Genomic DNA, 18,409 nt, shown 5'->3' with positions numbered 1-18,409 from the left:
AGCAACCCAGGCAGCCAGAACCCCACTCTCTCCCCATCATCCCTCGGCTGTTTGCACGGGGGTTTCCTCTCCCCTCGTTTTTATCTGTGCACTCACTCCATGACCCCTGTTCCCCCTGTTTCTTGCTGTCTGACCTACCCCTCCACCCACACATAGCCTACACACACACACACACACACACACACACACACACAGCTCCTCACCCCCTTCTGTCCCCCCCCCCCAACATTACACATATTCTATCTTCCTTCTGCTTGCTCGCAAAAGCTTTCTCTTTTCCGTCTCTATGTCGCGTAAAAAAAAAAAACTAAAAAAAAATACAAGCCGAACGCACAATTCTCGAAGATTTTTATGTTTATGGCATTATATCGTGAAATAATATTTTGGGCATATTTTCGGATTTTTTTAACAGATTTTTTTGCAGTGAGATCCTTGTTATTGGCAAAACAGTGTAGTTAAAGGGAGTAGACGAAAAAGAAACGGTTTTTTTTTCTCTTTTTGCAAAAGGCCCATCCAGATTAGAAAGGCTGTCTCTTTGCGAACCTCGCACTGGTTTTCCTTCGAGAGCACAGCCTCTATTTGGGGTTTGTGGAAGATATTTTGCAGTTTAACTTTACAAAATCCTCCAAATGTTAACTGTCTAAGTGGTTGCTGAATGCATTCAGTGACCTATAGGTTTAGCCTGGACCATACTTAAAGTTTCCGGCAGTAACTTTGGAATAATTATGTTTGCTTAAGGTCAGACTAATAGGGCAATGTTTTGTTTTCATTCTGATCAGCGTTACTCGGGGAGAAAAAGTCAGATACGGAAGCCAAGTAGTTGGAGGCAGCAGATCTCCAGCCTTGCATATGTCTCCCCTAAACCACATGTCTGTGCGGAACGCAGCTCAGACTCGCAGGCTGTCCGTGTACAAGGTCCTGCTGATCCGCTCATGTCATGCAGGAGACCCGGGGCATCTTTTTCCTCCTCAACACACCACCACGCTCACCTAACACACACACGCTCGCCGACACGAACCCACTCGCGCACGCAGCACGCACGCACGCACTCACACAAACACACACATGTCGATCGATTTGCATGTGACTTCGTCAGGGAATGAGTCGAGAATCGACTCAAAAACATCGCTTCAAAGAGGCAAAGAGCCACGATAAAATAAAAAAGAAAAAGGGGGAAAGAGGAAAAGTGTAGCGATAGAGAAACTAAGGCAGGGCGGAGGGATTGAACATTTCACAGACAGACGTGCCGGAGAAACACACAAAAATGTGTTTATCCAGAAGAGGATTTTATAAGCATACGACGGTACTGAAACCCTGGATGTGGAGAGGGTCAAATCTGTCAAAAAAATAGGAGGAAAGAGATGTTCCCCTTCGCCCCGGACGCACACGGACCCACAGGCTGGACTTGGAGCTCTTTTTCTGGGCTACGCTCGCATGGAGCTGCCGCTGTTCTCCGTCCGCTCCACACAGCAACGTTTCTTATTGCATCTGTGCCTTAAAACACGTTTCTTGACACCTATAAACCCTCTATACCTTTTCCCAAACCCACCGAAATGCACATATTTGTTTGAAAACCGTGTTTTTCTACGGCAAACTGCTTGGAGAGGATCGCTGTCTTGCCCATTTCTTATCTACCATTCATGAGGAGGAGAGGACGAACGCTGATGTAAACACAGGTAAACGATACAAATAAAACCAAGAATAAAGCCAAACTACTTGCATGAAATGAACTTCTGATCGCTAATCTTTTCTAACTATGTGACAATAGCCAGCTCCGCTACACGTAAAGTACGAACAGATAGGGAAAAGAGATCCAGATAAGTGCACAGCGGAAAGAATAGGATCGTGGAAACAGAGGAAAAGAGACAAACGCAAAGTTGAAACTTACAATTTCTCGCTGCCGCTTTGTGATCCTCGCTTTTTAATCCAGTATTGAGATGATTTAGCTAAAGATCCCATCAAGGCAGTCCCCTTTTGGTCAGTTTGCGCTTAGGGTGGCAAAAGAAAGATCATTGTTGTTGCGGAGTGTAAAAAACCGAAGTAGGTACTATTAGTTGTTAAAGGCAATATAAAAATAATTTGGATGCAAAGCAGGCGATGAGTCTTGTGTTGGAGGGAGCGAGGAAGAGGTGAAAGTGAGATCTGATGATTGAAAAGAAAAAACTCTTTGGATCTTTATTCCTGCTAATTAGTTTCCTGCAAAAAATGGCTGTGATTAATTCAGTGCGCATGTGCTTCATTACACAGGCACGAAGGGAAGGGCTAATTAGCCGCCTTCTGGATCAATAAGATTCAGCAAAGGAGAGAGCTCGGGAGAGAGAGGGAGGGAGGGAGGGAGAAAGAGGAGGGAGGGAGGGATGGATGGATAGATACAAGTAAGAAAAAAAGAGGAAAGTAATGATCAGGAATTGAAAATATGGAATTAAGAACAGCGGAAAGTAAGAGTTTGATTAGACGGAAGACAGTGAAAGTTAATAGTGGAGCAGGCAGCCGTAGTCGGCTCAGCCCCGCGCTACAGGCACTGCTTTTTCTCCGCTCTTTTACACTTTTATAAACGTTTGTTGTCCCGATTTTTACATTTTTAAATCAACGACATACGCACAATTTGGCAACCAAACACACATACGCGACCCTGTTTTTTTTTACTCTGTTTCTTTTCAGGAAAGTTTCTCATTTTGATCGTGTCAAAGCTGCTCATTGCGGAGCTGTTTCTACAGTTTACAGTCGTATGATAAAATAACTTATTGAAATACATAAGTGAGTTTCGGCGGATGGGAGACTTAAAGCAAAGCGTCTGAATAGTAAACCCGTAATTACGCAAACAACATACTTGTTTGTAATCGAAAGAAAGAAAACGCCAGGGACACAGCAGCTGAAAAGCGATTTCTACATGTATGAAGATATGAAGTGTAAGGGCAACATAAAGGCTGCCACGTTTTCCATGATCTATGATGGCCAGAGCTTATCGTATATGTACAGTGAAGCACATTGATATCATTGAGCCAACAATGTTTTGTATTGAACACGTTATTAAAGCACAGTTTTGGATACACTTTTTAAATATAACTTTTAAGTAGCTCTAATGCGTGGTTCAACATTTGAACTTGAATACATGTTACGTGAATCATCTTTCAAATCGCATTCCTATATGTATTCCCTAAACTGTAGGTTTACACTGCATTTAAATAAATTAAACTGACAAGAGATAACTGGAGATAACTGTAAAAGAAAAAAAATACTTAGAGCAACTGCACAACTCACACATACGTGTATGCATGGATCATCTCAATAAAGCAACAAACATCAAGACTCATCAGTCAGTGTTAATTAAATGAATTTAATTTTTATAAAATATTTCCTATATTTGAGTCTGACGGAGAGAATCGTGTCGTTTGTATAGTTACTGCCAGCTCCAAATATCAGCTTAAGTTAGAAATCGAAAAAATGTTTTTATATAACAGTCTTATAATAATAAATAAACTTATTGTTTTTAATGATAGGAAGGCATTTACAGATAAATGTTTGATACAAAGTATGTAAATGTGGAAACTCCAGAGAGAGTACCTATTCAAAGCATGTTGATTTCTTTATACCTACTTATTTAAGCCGAATGTATTCCTTTACGGGTTTGACATTATATCTAAATTTTACATTTTATCTTATATATTTTAGAAATACAAACGGGATTATATTTGTAACCTAGCAGCACGCTGTGGAAGACTTGTAGCTGGAACACAGAGGCATGATGGAGGAAACAGGTTATCGTGACATCTGTTACGAAAGTGGTAGGAACACGTTGTCAATACATGTATGTTTTCTGAAACAATTATAAGAGCATAAATGTTGGACAGGGTGACATAGTTTAACAGAGGTGTTTGATCAGCTCCGGCCTGCATGGTTTCGATTGGCTTTGTATGATAGATTTTCTGATATGAGGAGGAAGCACAGGATGGTCAGTGTCTCATCTGGTTGTGATATGTTTCGTGATTAGGATTTTTTAAATGACCTGCAAATCAATACGAACATGAAAATGTTGAGATTCTTTCGTTGTTGTTTTTTTTCTTAATTGTCTTCTCAGTTCGCTTCTGTAACTGATGTCCTCTCGTTTTCCTCTGAATGAAAACTGTACAGACAAAAAAAAAAAAAAAAAAAAAAAGAATCAGCCTTAGAGTCTGTGCTCTTTGTTATGATAATATTATTGTTGATTCTCGGAGGAAACGGACAATCCCTCATTTCCAGTGTGGACACTTTCTGTGCAAACAGCTCCAGATAGAGTCCTGCTCCACTGGATCCAAGTCTACAGCTTCACTGATCACATGTGCTGTGTTTACTGAAACAATCCGGGTTTCATCGTCTGCTGCCAGTGAATTCCGATACAAAGACGATATAGCTGAATTGCATAGAGGAATTCAAATAGTATTCAAGCATTCTATGGAACTTAACGTATCCATTATACATGCCTGCAAGAGATGAGCTATTGGACAATAAATCGGTCTGATATATTTATTTTTACAGACGTGTGTTGGATAGAAAAGCATGGCCAAAACAAATCCAATGCCTGTTTCTATTTTTCTAAGATGGCAGACAACTGAAACGTTAACTCTCATTTCGGGGTGTTCTAATTGCGATCATGGCAGATAGAATAAAAACTCTATTTTTAAGATGTTTCAAAGGCCTTTGACTTAAAGGCTAAAGAGGTTATGGAAGCTTTTTTGCAGATCTAATCGCGAATATATTTTCAAAGAGCCTATGAAAATCAAACTTATATCGTAGCCTATATGACCCAGCCCAAACTCCCCCTCTCCATCTTCCTCTCTCTATTTCTCCTTCCCTCTCTCTCTCCCTCTCTCCCTCTCTCTCTCTCTCTCTGTCTCTCTTCTGCTGAAATACATAACACTGAAACACGGCATTTCCTCAGCATTTGCCGTACAGAAGCCGATGCTGCCACTGATACTTGTTTTTTCTTTCTGAAGCAATGCTGCATCTCAAGTACAGCATGCCTCAGAAAAACAAGTCAGCTGTGTCGCCCCGTCGAACAGCTCACTTCTCTTACGGTGTAAGGGGCAAGACTGCAGGAATCTCGAGGATTCGTGCGCGTGTGCCCTCCCGGGAAGAAGAGATGGTCAAATGAATAGGGTTGAAAATAGCGTGCGAAAGGAGTCAAAGGGGGCTACGAGATAATAAAAGAGTCGGGTGTAATTTGAGGCTTGTCTAAGGCAGCTTTGAGCCAGTCAGTTGCCTAAAGCCTAACAATGCAACCCGAAGTTACAAATGTATGCAAAGGCCTGATTGACATGACTCCATCAGTGAGCATACAGTGTGGGCTAAATCAAAAGAGAAGCTGCCACACGGAGGCCCCGATGCTTTTAGGGCCCGTGCACCAGTGAAAGGGAAAAAAGGGGGGAACTGACAGGGTCTGAAGCTTTTGTGTTAACAGCGTTCAATTGCGCCTCTCTGTGGGAAGGATAACTGTCCACGTGCCAGCCTCAATAGGCATACATCGATGAGTGGCATTGCAAATTCAACACAACCTGTGGCTATGACAGCCCTTGGATATGACAAAGAAAGGCAGAGGAGCTTAAAATGCTAAATGCTCCGTAGATGTGGGCCACATGAAAGCACTTGACCATCAGCAGCAAGGAACAAAACCCAGTATGCAGGACCCACAATCGTTTGTATCGCCTTTAGTGTGTGAGGGGGACTCAGCACAACCAGAGTGATCAACTTTTACACACCATTATTTGAATGAATTTATAACAAATTAAATTGTGTTACTTTATGTATGGGGTAGCTCTTGTTCGTGCATACACGCGAAGGCACCTTTACTCACGCACGCGCCACCAAAGCACAAAGGGAAACAGAGGAAATGAGCAGGGGTGAAAGTACTTAAAGATGAAAGCTCTGGCCAAAAAAGTCCTAGAACTTTACAATAATCTTTAAATACCGAAGGATTTTAGGATTTATGATGCTGATATGAAGAAATATTAACACAGTGGGCGTTAGTCAGATGTCCATATAAACATAATAAAAAAAAAAAAACATAAAACATTTAATTTTAGAGAAGATTGTTCTTAAAAAATACTCATACAAATTCACTACAAATTCAAATGAGGTGCACTGAAAGCTCAATGTTGACACAAACACACGAATAAATGGGCTGGATTTTTAAATAAAAATTTTCAAATGTACTTGACCAGTATTTTACTTTTTGGAATTATGTTGCTATATATAAAGATAGTGTGCAATATGCTAAATGAATTCAGTGTCTCGGGTGTTAACAGCCAAAGTTTCTATAAAAGGCGAATCCCTTCAAATGACTTTTTTTTTTTTTTTTACTTTTTTAATTATGAAATATGAATGATCCAGCGTGAGAAAACTTGCTGAAGCCTGCACATGTGGTTTTAATCGTAAGTGTGTTACTTTTTGTGGTAATGTTTATTCGAGTTTTAAAGGATTATTTACTTAATCATTAGTCGAGTGTTGTCTTTCTTATGATGCTCACCTATATGAAAGATACAAGTGTGCGCTGCTCCCCCTGCATCAGAGCTCAGATGCGAGCTGCTGTCCGGTTCTCCGTGTGTGCAGGGTGGAGAGGGCAGCGCAGCCAGGTGCAATGGGAGCGCCCTCTTATGTTCAGCCTGACCACTGGGATCAAGCAGCGCATCAAGTCTGTTACAGGAGCCAAGCGCCTGCGGACCAACTGCTCCCTGCTAAAGCGCACATTCGCCTTTCGGTAAAAAATAAATAAATAATAATATATATATATATATGTATATCTCACACGGCACCCTATGTAAATGAACTAAATTAAAATGATCGGGTTATTGCGTGGTCAAAAGAAATTTCCACTGTCCACGGCAGATATCACTTATTTCATGTCAACATTGACGAGACCGGGTATAGACATTTCACTAATCTCCATCCTATCAGTTTAAAACAGTGCATTGTCCAAACTGCCTTTAAAATTTCCACTCTTGGCTTTTCAGTAACAAACAGCATATGTTTAACAAAATCTGACTTGAACTTGGAACAATAAGCCAAACGTCTTGCAATCAACAATAATGAGAAGGTTCAAATCTGCCGAACTTTAAGAATAAATTGAACTTAAACGTGTTTAAAGTTCAGGTAAGATTAAATCTTAAGTTTCTTTATAAAATGTCAATGACTCTAAATTCAGGGTGTTTTACAACCACCATTTCCACCATGATGATGTGTCTGTTTGACAGACAGCAAATCCTTCTGCAAACCTATGTATTACAATCCTTGTGAATGACCGTCTTAAGCAGTATTTGCAAATATTTCAGTATTAAACCTTGATGTAGACTCCTATAGTTTATATTTTTGATCTGTGTGTCATGTTTGGCCAACAGAGCATGTTCTTGAGGTGGAACATCTCAAGGTAGATTTTTTGTGTCTCCATGTGTACACATCTGAATCAAGCCGAAATACGATGTTTGTAATTGTCATTTCTGATGTTTTAAGGTTTTGTTGTCTTATTTGTATAGCAGAGATTATTGCTGTTTGTTTCATTTTCTTTTTTAGACTTTTCCCTAGAGTATAGATGCATATTCTGCTGTCAGTGTTTTTTTACATTTTCTATTGTTAAACATGGTAATCGTTTGGTTAAATGTTTTAAAAATGATATTTGTCAATGTTTTTTTATTATTATTATTAGTAGTAGTATTTGTATAATGCTTTCTCCACATGCCTGTCTTATTTTGGGAGTGTTTTGGCCATATCTAATTGTTGACTCTGTAACGTAGGTTTCAATATATTTTTTTTTTATGATTTCTTTTTTTTGAGTGTGTCTTTTTGATCAGAATAAGAACTGACAAATAAAGTATTGAAATTAAAAATGTTCCTGGACAAAATTCGTATCATGTGATTATTTTTTTTATTATATCTTCAGCATTCGATTTAAATATTTCTGATGAAAATGTGACACAGTTGTCAACGTGTTCATTTTAAATCACGTGCAAACCTGCGCATCACAGGAGCAAATCTGATATGAGATTTGTGAATGCAAGTTGAGGTGAAAAAGCACACGCTGTTTTTTCGGTTGCAGCTGGTGTGATTTCAGACTTTTTAATAGAAAAAAAAGACGCGTGGCCGTCTGGTCAGTCTGCCTCATTTCCATGAGAAATAAGAAGCATATCCATTTCTCTCTCTGTCCATTCACTCGTCCTGCCACTACTACCTTATTAATGACCCCATGCATTATTCAAAAACTGTTTTGACGTTAGCAGTTTAAAAAAAATAATCGTGTTAACACGCAATCAGTCCAAAAGACAACTCTGACAATGGCCTACATTTCGTTAGATATCACATATCTGTTGTTGTTGTTGTTGTTGTTTTTTTGTTTTTTTTACAGTATTTGGTCTTATTGTTCAGAATACTTAATAACCATTGCGATGAAGACGAAGAAATGAACCCAAACAAGAAAGACACTACGAAAAGACCCCCCCCCCCCCCCCCCAAAAAAAAAAAAAAAAAAAAAAATCAACCATATCTGTCTGTCTTACTCCCCCGTCCATCTCCGCCTTCCTATGTGTGCACGAGCTTGTTTGTGTGCTCCTGTGTTCCTGCATAAATGAGTGTTTCAGATGATTTATGTTTCAGAAAAGGTAAAACGTTATTTGGAAATAAAAATGCATTATTATTATTATTATTATTGACATGCATCTATTGAAATGTTTCCCTCAAACAGATATTCAGACACAAACACACACACTCACTCTCTCAAACGAACAGATCATTCTGTGTGAGCCTGCCAAGCCTCAGTCTTGCCTCATCACCTGCAGCTACAAGTTCATATTGTATATGTGTAAGCAATTATTTAAATAAATAATAAAATAAAATAAATAAATAAAAAAATAAGTTTAATATTAGTTAAGACATTCAAAGTGTGTGTGTCTAAAACCCTAAAAGATAAAAAGTAAAATTTTATTTTTGAGGGAATAAAAAATATATTTTTTGCCTTAATACAGCATGTTTTTTAAATCCCTTTATATATATTTTTATATATATATATATATATATATATATATATATATATATATTCATAGATAGATATAGATATATATAGATATATAGACACACACACACACACACACACACACACACACACACACACACACACACACACACACACACACTGTAAACAAGGACAGCCAAAGCCTTCCACAACCAAATGCACAAGACAACATAGAACTCCACAAATTCAAGGTTTTTAAGGTGGTAATTTCTCCACAGTTTTAGGTTGATCAGTTATTTTATGCCCAATAACCTTCTAAATTTGCACAATCTAAATTATTTTAGCAGATTATATACCAGACTGAAGCAGAGAGCAAGCCTCCTGAAAAAGGCTGTTACAGGTCGGTTATACAGTGAATGATGGAGAAATCCTCAGAGCTGCTGTCACAGACTGGGAGCGAGAGACAGGCGGGACCCGTGGGGTTTTACACACTTTAGAAAGGCTCACTGAAACAGAGGGAACCCAAATCAGAGCCATATGAACACTGTAGGCAACAGCAACACTGGCTGGTGGTAAACTGACCCAAAGACAATAGGGAAGAATCACAGCTCCCCACAACGCCCTATAATGCCACTATGTACTACTGCATTTTCCCTAAAATATAACAAACTGAAAAAGGATCTTTTGTTTTTTTTCTTGATAAAGAGAATAGCCCGCAAACAACACGACAAGATGAAAGATGACAGGTGGAGGCGACACAGAAGGCAAACACACATCTCGGATTATAGCCAGGGGTCACATCCAAATCCTGCGTCTCTCACAACTCCTGGATGCTTTAACATCATGTGATCTACAGTATACAACCGGGGTCAAACAAGACAGCTGTAATTCCAAGACAAAGCCATGAAGAATAAACTCCATATAACATAGTTAAATCCAGAAAATTCAAAGTAAATATAAAGGCAGGATTTTATCAACTCTGTAAACAGAGTTTTGAATAACACGGCAAAGCAACTGCATCTATAAGGCTTATAAATGCACAAAATCACAACGCAGAAAAAATAATGCACTATGAGTTTTACTATTCGAATTAATTCAATGTATGAAGACAACAATGATGCAAATGACAACATTATACAAAAGTAGCAAAACTAAATTCAATTAAAAGACCACATTTGATATTCCTTGACATATCCAGCACATTATTGTTTAACAGACATGGACCCAGTTGCAGCACACATTCATTCAACACACACAGCGGAGCTGCTGCTCAAACAACTGAGAGAAGCTACTGCAGACATGGTGGGATTGTACTAAATTTTACATTTGTGTAAATCAACAACTGATATCCTGCTGCTCCAGACAACGCCCTGCTGATGCACAGAGCCAACAAGCTCTTTTTGAGGTGCCATGTGATCAAACCTCCAAAGCTGTGGATGAGCCGCCGTGGACCAAAGGTAAGTCATTTAAGGCGGTCAAAGCAAAAATTGAAGAATAGATGTTCTACCTTTCAGATCTCCTCAAACCCTTTTCCTTTTCTATGGTAGGTGATCTCTAACATGTTTGCTAAGGGTGGTGAGTTGGAAGGTTAGGGGTCATGGAGTGTTGCCTGTCCATCAAGTGGCTTGGCCCCTGTGCCTGAAATACCTCCATGAAGCTGACCCCTCTCTTTGTAGCCTTAAGAGGTAATAAAACCAAGTGATTAGTGGAGCTGTTACTTTTTTTTAAGTGCTTGTTAAGGGTGTTATTAGGGAGTTATTAGAGAAGGTGTTTACTTCTGCATGACAGACGCACCACAGGAGGGGTGAGCTCGGCCCCTAAACCAGGAGCTCTGCACCTGCCCTCCTTCACCTGTGACACATTACTGCATGTATTTATGTTTCCTGTACAAACAAACATCTCTTCTAAATCACGACTAGAGGGTTTCCACTTGGATCGAGTGCTATCACGCTGGCATCAGGCGCAAAGAAGACACTCAAGAGTGACACTTTTACGTCCTTACTACCTGTACACCCGGTTCACATGACCTGCTTTCCTGCCAACACCATTGTTATGTTATGAATTGAAGCACATGTGTAAAAGTTGGCTGTCCTCATTCCTGTGGCAGAAATACAAGCCATCATCTCATCCAAGCGCATACTGTATGTTCTGTTTAGCTCACCAGGCAGACTGTCTGTCTGTCTGTCTATTGTGTGTGAGACTCAGGAGGTGTCTGTGTTGTAACATGCACACAGGTATGATTGGCACATGTCAGAATAATTAGAAGCATTGTACTACCACTTCTATTTCTGCCACTGAAGTAGTTGAGAATAATATAATCGTCACTACAGCATTGTACTGTGGCTGCTCAATCTAATCTAGTTAAACAAGTTGTTTTACTGCCATTAAGGGTAAAAGGGATATCAACATGAAAAACTGACTTTGAATTCCAAAAGGTCACACCGTCCCTGTGGTCAAATGACAGACAGAGAATTGATGTTCTCTTTCATAGCTTCGAGGTTAAAATGTGTGCATCACATCACAGGGACACATTAAGTCACTTTGTGGTCGCTTGACAAAATAATCTGGAATCATCAAATTGGTCTCTTGAACATTCATCGAAATTGAAATTTTGCAGTGATTTCAAACTGGCTTTCAAGGCACATTATGCCACAACAGAACTTTTAATAAGTGTTCCAGTTTTTTGACACCAAATATGATATTTGCTGCAGTGAGATCATAGATTGAAGCTTTTTCAAACACACAGCATGCCTGCACACTGTGATAGTGATGGACACATTTTTGAAAAATATGAACTTACACTATTTTGTGGGTTATTCAGCCATTTTTTTTTAAACATATCATTCAGTTAAAATAAGGACAATTTAATTTGACACTAAACAACTGTGTGCAGTATAGATGACTTTTAAAATGGACCTTTAACCAAACCAGTGAGGCACTTATTATGGAAGTAGCTCAAGATTTACCTTTCCTATGTTTCAATACACAATACAATGTAGGCCAGACCGTCAATGCCTGAGCGACACATCTATAGTGAAATTGTGAGATGTATTGGCAGTTTTGAGCAGTCACATGAGATTAAAAAAAAACATCAAACAAGAATGACAACCTGTGTTTTGTATATTTTTTGATCTAATGTCTTTGAAAAGGTGCAAAATGAATTTCCCCAGGAAAAAAAGGAAAAGGGGGCAGAAAGAAGAAACTGGATTGAACGTATTCTGTTTAGAATTGTAAATGTATTGCATGTGCCCTACTGTCCAATTACATATATCTTTCATGTATGAAATCATGCATGTCTTTTGCTCTAAAAGGGGGAGGGCTGGCACAAAGGGAGCAACCCCGACTGCAGCAGAACAGTGTGCAGCCCACATGAAAAATAAGGTCTAGTGTCGGAGCCCTGGAGCACTGGGCAAGAATGCAGCTCCTTCAGTGCACAGGCCAGGGAGGGGAGCTGCTTTCCCTCAGACTGGAGTCTCCTGCTGTATTATTGTTGTTTTATTGTGAGGCAGCTGACCCTGTGGGTCCTACATCAGACTTAACAGAAAATACATTTCAGATCACGTCCTTAATTAGCTCCACAATGACAAATGTTGTTTTGCTGCTCTTTCATGTGTTTTATTTTTTCCCTATACTAAAAATAATCTTTAAAGATACAAGATGAAGAAGAAAAAAGTCGCTGTTTACTTATTTATTTTCTCTTCTTTCATTTTCATTTTCAAAACAATGACTTGCTGCTGGGTGCTAAATTCCAGTGACCCAAATTTTGTAAAATGACTTTGAACTTTCAAACAAAGCTGTGTGGATCCTTAACGACACTACTCATCAGTATAACTCATTTTGTACATCCTGCTGTGTTCACTGTCATTTTGTATTAATGTTAATTCATTTCATTCTTTCATTTTTGATAAGGACTGCGCTCAAAATGAAAATAATCTTATTTTCTGTCGCACAGAAGCTAAATTTAGCACTTTTACCTTTTGCATTATGAGGGGAAATGTTGTCAAACAGGTGCAGGGCTTAATCTCAGTTTTCACAAATCAGATGTTTGATACCAAGTCATCAAAAAAAAAAAATACAATCATAGAGATTCTCTTAGCAAGAAATGTAATTTAAAACAGGCTGGATAACCTGCGATCAAGTCTTAATCACGGACTAAAACTATGCCACTAATCTTGTGCAAAACAACTGGAAAGCTAGACCCTAAAGTAAGTTGAAGAGTGACACTGAGAAAAATCAATTTCAAAGTCACTCTGAATGGAAATATCTATTTTACGAGGGTGTGCTATGAAGCCAAAACACGTGTAGGCATCAGAAAAGTGCAAAACTGGCACATTTCTGATGAATATTCAAACACATTGTTTCTTCTCTAACACACAAAACCGAACATATAGCTGTCTATAACTACACACACACACACACACCAAATAACGCAAACAAGCACACACACACACACACACACACACACACACACACACATACACGCATACATACATACATACATACACACACACACCAGGTCCCATTACTTACAGCATTTATGATTATGCATATGCATGCAGATGTGTTAGTTTTCTCAAAATGCCTTTTAAATCATTCGTCCTTTTTAAACATTTGTTTAAACATGTTGATCTAAAGGTTTCCTTGTATGAACAGCAAATGTACACAAATTGTGACATAGCTCATAAGAACTCGTGTGTGAGCAACACACGCATGATTCTTGCACATTCACTCCAGCTCTGGCTGGTCACAGGCCAAATCTGCAAAAGGACAGTGAAGAAGCCAAGGCGAGTATCTATCAGCCAAACGACCAGAACGTATTCAGAGCCTCTAATCCGAGGGGAACATACGGGGGAGCAGAGCATGAAAGCGGGGCATTTATCAGGCACCTTTACTTTACACAAACTCTGAAGGTGAGCTAACTGTGTGAGGGGACACAGACTGGGGGACAAGTTAGCTTCAAAGCCCTGAGGAAGTTAAAGGGCTTAGGGCTTGGACAGCAGGAGCATGGGGGACTTCACAGCCTTACCTGATGGGGTTTTTGGTCTGAGTTGCCACCACGCGGAAGCCTCTCTGACTGCGTTTTCTTTTCAAGTGTGTGTTTGAAGCCAGCAGGCAGAAAGGTCACGCCCTCTTGGTCACAGCAGGTTCGTCGAAGTGATGTTGGATGACCGGCGGCTATTGCTAACGTGCAGACTTTTTGTTGCTTTTCTTTGTGTGCTCAAAAAAAAAAAAAAAAAAAGGAATAATAAAGGATAATTTAAAGCTATTGATGCAGTGCCTGGGCACCTGAAGTAGTTTTGGTGATGTACTCCTAGAATTCCAGGTATTTCCAGGGTGTTCCAAAGCTATATTGTTTGGGATTTAGGGACTCCCGGGTCACAAGAAGAACAAATCAGGATAAAGCCATCACCTGGAAGAAAAGACAAAAACAACAAATAGGGAGTGTCAGAAACATGTTTTGAACACTGTTGGAAATCATGACAGCAAAGAAGGAGTTTTAAGGCAGTCGTGTTCCTGATCCCTGAAAAGCAGAACATTAGGATGCTATCAAGATTTCAAAATGAATCTGAATTTATTTTGAAACTACTACAGCAAGGAAAGCTTCTTAAGTCATTACGATTGTATTTAATGGCTATATTGAACTGCTGAGAGTAATGTTTTACAACTTAAGTATTTAAAAAGTAAGAAATTAAAAATGATTTCCGCATTCTGCTATAAACCAGAACAAGACATACTCCTGTAATTGCATATAAGATTGCTGTTCTGCACAGGATCTGCTCTATATGACAACAAAGTCTTATAGACAATACATATTTATTCAACTGTCAATTCCAGGGATGAAAAAAACATGTAAAAAAAGACTTTGAATTCCACATGGGCCTAGTTTATGAAGCTGGTTAAATATACCTGTCATATGTTCCAATAGTTCCACTGCGACTGAGTTTTAGTTAGGGAATACAGGCAGGAGAGGCAGACAGTTAGAGATAACTGAACAGCTCTTTTGAAGCCTCTTCCATTTGGAAACCGTGCACGATTATTTTTACCTCTGTGGTTAGACTTGAGTTAAAGCCCATGTTTAATTGTTCCCCAGAGTTCTTATTGCGGTGCTGATAAGGAGCTGGGGGAACAACGTTTAAAACTGCAACAAAAATAACTAGATCCCTGCTCATTGGCCACAGGTCTGAAAGAGTGACATCAGAGGATCCATGCAGCAAAAAGACAGACAGATGGGTGAAAAAAAGAAGATGATGAGTTTGCATGTGGATGATTGTCTCAGTTCCTGTTGTTCCTGTTTTGAATGTGAGCTCAGCTTTTCCAAATCCTATCACTCGTATTCAAAATCTATCAATATGAATAATCATCCTTTTAAGCTATCTTAAATGAAGAGTATACAGTTCATTACTTTCTAATCAATACGTAAATTATTTTTACAACAGTGTTTTGTCAGCAGATGCAGCAGGCAGAGAGCAGCGCTGTTAATTTGTCGTCTTTCTTGCCCTCTTTTTCTCTCTCCATCCAAGGCAATGACTTCCCAGTTTGTCAGGGCGACCTGTGGGAGTGTGTGTGTCGGATCAATAGCCCACCCACAGCAAGAGCCGCGGGCCATCCCTGACCTGAGCTATTGATTAGGCTTGGCTCAGCTGCCAATAGCGATGTACTGGATGCGACACTGGGCTAAGACAGGAGCTGAGGAAGGGGGATTGTGAATTGCCGGTGGCAGCCCCACAGCACACCGCAGATAAAAGTCAATTCCACTTAACCAAATCACTGACAACTAAATAGTTAGAAGACAGAGGAATGCAGAGAGTCTCTGATGGCAGCAGCTGGATGACTTAGGGGATTTCCCAACCCCTCTGACCTGGACAGCAACAGGCCATGGGAGCAACACAATGACAAACCCCAAACTCTGACTGATGATGACCTCTGCCTTCACGTCGTTGTGTTCATCTTTTAATCTGTACTCTTCTCACTCTGCAGGTGGCATCTGTATCATGAACAGATTAGTGACACCCATCAATGGCTGTCAGAGGATGACGATACAGGTTAATCCCGCCTGCTGCTGCGGACCTCCTTGCCTCCAATTTGCTATTATTATTAACTTTGATACAGTTTTTAATGCAAACACTCATCATAGTTTGTATTTATTAGGTATTGGTTCTAAAAGTCTGCTTGTCTCTCTACATTCCTATTTAAAAGCCAATCCAACTACAACAGAAGGCTGTTCACTCATGTGTCCGGTTCTGCTTGAGTTGTCTACCTATTCAGGGAGGGACAACGTCTTACAAAAGCAATCAAAGGTTGAAAATGTAGGAATATTTGAAATAGATTATCAGATCTTTATCAATGATCGGCGATTACTACCAAAATGTTTTGAAGAAGGGTGAGTTTAAGAACATCATGTAGATGCAGTGCAGGTCAAAAACCGCAGTCAGAAAAAGACAATATGCACACACACTTACTCGATGCAACTCGAAGCACTGAGTCCGCGGGCATAGCTTCCTCTTCTGGCTACTAGATTGAATTTACGATATAGAAATCAATTCACAAAAAGCATTTGTATAATTTGAAAGATACCTAGAGATAGTTATAAGGTGGAACATAAAGAAGGCTTCTCCCAGTACATAATAGGTGGTGTTTGAGTACTCTATAACTATTGCTTTGGAAAGTTATTTTTTCCCATTTTTAAAAACAACTTTAAGCCACGGGCCTTACACTAGTGTTTCCCTCGCCTGCACACAGCTAGAATGCAGTCCCATTGAAGTTGTCACACTCCTTTCGATCCATCTTGCTCCCAGTCATTACCGGTCCATACTAGAGTAGTTTACATGTCACTTTACCGCTCCTTTGCCTCGTGAATGTAATTCTGTGGCCACTGCCTCCTTGTGCATTCAGCACCTATCTATGGCTCCATATCTCTTCCAGTAATTGCTGAGTGACAGAAAGGCAATACTGACCACTTCATTATAGGACAGCCAGACTGACTGGACACTAGCCACTTGGCTCCAGGTCACTGTGGCCACACTGACCTTATCTGCCCAGGTCGTCAGGGGTCAGTCACCCAGAATTTATAAGGAGTTACCAGAGTTGCGGAGGGTGCCATACAGCAAGGTCGCCTGACCCCGGTGGACTACTTATATCAGGTATTGATCGCAGTTTGTCTACTCCAGTTGAGGATAGACTAATCTCCCAACACTGGGTCTCAGGGGCAAAGGCTTCAGTGTAAAGTTAAGTATTGGAAGTAATAAGAGTGATGGTGGGGTGAGTGGATACTAGGGACCAGAGGAGGGACACAACAAGAGTTGTGGGGCTGTGGGGTTTGAAAAGACAATATGTGCAAGAACAGTTACGATGTAGAAGTAAGACTGGAACAAAAACTGCTGTTCAAACCTGGAAAAAAGGTTTTATTCTTCGCATGCATGGGAGGATGAGGCTCTGAGGCAGTTTGTAAAGGATTTGGATGTATTATACTACATTACACTTTATCTTAAAGAGGGTTCTTAGTCTAAGAATCTGGATCGGATTTTATTGATCCAAATGTATGCCATTCATTACCTGTTAAGAAATACTGGCCTTCTGTCAGGCATCTTTAGGTTTAACATTTGGATAAAGATGTGTGATTGTCAGTCTGCAGCTAAGTGTGTATTTCTGTGTGTCTGCAGCAGCCTGCGTCAGTGCCAGACCCTTTATGTACATACTAAAGCATCCCTGATGCTCGTTAGATCTTGTCTCTCGGCACCTTCTTGGCACCGTTCATATTAAATCACAATAATGACAGATGAGCAGAGACGCTGCAGAGACGAGCATGTGTTTGAAAACTGCACTTTATTACACTTTGTTCCTTTAATCAAAAAAAAAAAATCTTTGCCAGAAGATAACCCGGTTTTTAAAAATCCCAGATAAACAGCAACGATTGCATCTTTAAATAATAAATGATCTGCTGCCTCTTGCAGACGGGAATATAACTGAAAATAATTGAAGACAACAATGTCCTATAAGAGCACCGCTCAAGCAGTGCTGATTCAGAATCCTCCTTAACTTCAAACATTCAGTCATAAAGTATGGATAATCTGTAAGAGAGAGGCATCCGTCTGTTTACAATTTCCTTCTAATTAAGGCTACATGATAGGGTCTACCTTTGGTAAAAATGATATGTGTTTGTTAGACTGCCTGAGAAACTGTACCACTGGCAAATTAGGGGTGAAATACAAAACGAAACAAACAATAACACTCTAATATGATCTGCAGTCAAGGAATAAATATTTCACCATCTGTCTACATTTGACACACTTTCAGTTGAGAACAATAGATTCCTCAACAACAAATTGCCCAAACTTGGTCTTAAGACAATAACCTATTTGATCCTGAATTAATTCACAAAATATGGAAGCAACTTCACAATGGTGTTTTTAGTAGGCTATCTCTGAAATTTTGACG

The 18,409-nt window shown here is 39.7% G+C and overlaps 1 protein-coding gene across 7 annotated transcripts in view; it reads right to left on the bottom strand.

The window, feature by feature from the left end:
- Positions 1-18,409, bottom strand: part of zfhx3b (zinc finger homeobox 3b) — a 272,318-nt gene that overhangs the window by 125,220 nt on the left and 128,689 nt on the right. For 4 of the 7 annotated variants that reach the window (XM_079340133.1, XM_079340132.1, XM_079340135.1 and 1 more), the window contains one exon: positions 14,001-14,384. The gene's annotated coding sequence lies outside the window, so the exon portion shown is untranslated. Of the gene's footprint in view, positions 1-1,888; positions 7,814-14,000; positions 14,385-18,409 lie in introns of those variants that run through there. The other 3 variants (XM_079340131.1, XM_079340136.1, XM_079340137.1) reach the window with 1 other exon arrangement.

The sequence above is a fragment of the Symphodus melops genome, assembly GCF_947650265.1.
Source record: "Symphodus melops genome assembly, chromosome: 3".
Classification (NCBI taxonomy): Eukaryota; Metazoa; Chordata; class Actinopteri; order Labriformes; family Labridae; genus Symphodus; species Symphodus melops.
The sequence above is the reverse complement of the archived record's forward strand: the minus strand, read 5'-3'. Positions and strand labels throughout refer to the sequence as shown.